Genomic DNA, 2,999 nt, shown 5'->3' on the forward strand with positions numbered 1-2,999 from the left:
GAGAGAGAGAGAGAGAGAGAGAGAGAGAGAGAGAGAGAGTAAAAGAGACAGGTCCTGGCATAGGCTTTAGAGATATCAAAGTTTATCCCGAATGATACACATTCTCCAACAGGGCCACCCCTCCTAATCCTTTTAAGTAGTATCACTTCCTGGTGACAAAACATCCAAATATATGAACCTGTGGGGGCCATTCTTATTCAAACCACCACAACCATCAATTTATAGATGTTCCTCCTGCCAGCATTATTGGAGCCTTGTCACTCATTCTCTAATCCAGCGACAATGAGGGACTTCTCTACCTACTAATAAGCTCTTGGCACCCCTTTTCAGATTCTGGAGGAACTGCCTCTTACACTTAGAATAGGGCTCCACTTACTTGACAAGGCACATCTGGCCCTGCCACATCTAAATGCCACATCTGCAGCATAGCCCTCCTGTTGCTGCACCCTGGTCCAAATTCTAACCAATGCACATGTCTTTTTTTTTTTTTTAATCTTTTATGTGGCCCATACAGGCCCTCTCTGATTCCTACAACCTCAGAGATGACTTTTCCTTTGTTTGTCATGTGCCTCATCCCTTCTCCTGCCTGAGTCCCAATTAACCTCCCAGCTCTCCTTATCTAGGCTAAGTAAACCAATTTCCATCTTATGTAGGGTGTGTTCCAATAAAAAAGAGAGAAATTTTAATATTTTGACTGACAGCAAGTGATAGGGTTAAAATTCCACAAATGAAGTGACTAATTATAGTTGAATCTGAGAGCAAGCTTTTATGGGTAATGCTTAAAGGAAGTTAGAATACACAGAGGTAACTGTGGAAGGTGAAAAACTAATTTTCTTGAATGGAGCCATCATTTCACTCTCTGTCTTGATCATTTTATGTATTTATACTATAATATAAATATCAAAATGATGACACTTAAAGAAAATAAGACCATGTGTTTTTAAGGATTTTCAGAAAAGGAGTAGCATACATATAGCATAGATCTCCCCTTATTTCTTGAACCTGCTGTTACATTTGAATTTGGAGTGAGAATTACAGTCCTATTTTTTTTTTATTCTGGTGGAATCCAGGCTGTGGTCATACCTCACACAAAAGAAGGAGCAGCACAAATGTGGATAGAATATATCTCCTCATGGAATCCTTGAACCAAGGAATAAACAGGAGTGGTCCTCGTTGCTCACTACATTTTGGTGAGATACTTCTTCACTACAAGATTAATGACACTGACACGTTATACTGACTTGTAATCTTTTGCACAGGGACTGGCCATTATGAATCTTCATGGGGTTCAAGCTCAACCATGTTGTAAGTCAGGGAGACTGGAAGGGACTCTTCAGTGTTTTGTTTTGTTTTTTAATGCAGCTCCACAGTTGCCCTCAATAAATGCCACAGACAATGAGAGGACACTTCAGTTAGTTCGTACATATCCTGAGGAAAGATCAAACCCAAAGCTGGTCCTACCTGTTTTCAAGTGAGCGGATGCTACTTCATATGGTATTGTGCTGACTGTTTTATGTCAACTTAACACAGCAGGAGTCATTTCTAAGAGGTAGCCTCAATTGAAAAAATAAATGCCTTCATCACATTGGCCTGTGAGAAAGCCAGTGGTGCTTCTTATTCACTGATGATTGATATGGGAGCTTCCAGCTCACTGTGGTACCACCCCAGGCCTGATGATCCTGTGTGATATAAGAAAGCAAGCTGATCAAGCCAATAAAGAGAAAAGAATTCCGTTACCTTTTCATCAGTTCCTGCCTTAAGATGAAATAAACCTTTTTTCTCCCCAACTTGCTTTTGGTTATGGTGTTTCATCACAACAATAAAAATTCTTGTTTTGTTTTTCTTTTTTAGAGACAGGGTTTTTCTGTGTAGCCCTGGCTGTCCTGGACTGACTTTATAGACCAGGCTGGCCTTGAACTCACAGTGATCAGCCTGCCTCTGCCACCCTGAATCCTGGGATTACAAATGTGCACCATCATGACTGCTGCAATAGAAATTGGTACCAGAACTAGTATATTGCTGTGGCAGACCTGAACCATGTGTTTTGGGGAGTATTGAGGAAGGACTTTGGAACTTTAGTCTAGAGAAGCTATTATGTGCTTGGAACTTAATGAGCTATTGTAAGTATGTAGAATATAATGCTGAGAGCAGTGCAGATGATGGGGCCTACCTTAAAAGCTTTCCGAAGGAAGTAAAGACTATACTAGCGCTATTGATGTGATATTTTGAAGAGCCACTAAAGTAAAGCCTTTACTTTGCTAGGACAGTAAATGCTGTTCAGGTGGAGGTGAGAATTATCAGTGATTAAGAAGAAACCAGCATCATAGATGAATGTGGCCAGATTTAGTTACTTTGTGGGTTCTTTTTCCTTCCACTCTTTTAACTTCTTAACACTAGACATGAGAGGGGAAAAAAGGATAGAGAGGAAAGGAAGAGATCCCTGAATAAAGTCATGGGTTAGAAATGGGGCATATGGGCAGAGTGCAGGGAATCTTAGGAAAGAAGTGGGAAATAGTAAGATCTGCAGAGGACAGGAACTCCACAAGGAGAACAACAGAACCAAAAAAATCTGAGCACAGGGGTCATTCCGGAGACTCATACTCCAACCAAGTACCATGCATGGAAATAACCTAAGACCCCTGCATAGATGTAGCCCGTGGCAGTTCAGTGTCCAAGTGGGTTCCATAGTAATGGGAACAGGGACTGCCTCTAACATAAACTGATCGGCCTGCTCTTTGATCACCTCCCCCTGAGGGAGGAGCAGCCTTACCAGGACACAGAGGAAGACAATGCAGCCACTCCTGATGAGACCTAATAGACTAGGATCAGAAGGAAGGAGAGGAGGACCTCTCCTATCAGTGGACTTATGGAGGGGGATGGGTCGAGAAGGGGGAGAGAAGGTGGGATTGGGAGGGGAGGAGGGAGGAGTTTATGGAGGGATAAAAGTGAATAAAGTGTAATTAATAAAAATTAAAATAAAAAATATTTAAAAAAAAAAA

This window comes from Psammomys obesus, unplaced genomic scaffold (genome assembly GCF_907164565.1).
Source record: "Psammomys obesus unplaced genomic scaffold, mPsaObe1.curated_primary_1811, whole genome shotgun sequence".
Classification (NCBI taxonomy): Eukaryota; Metazoa; Chordata; class Mammalia; order Rodentia; family Muridae; genus Psammomys; species Psammomys obesus.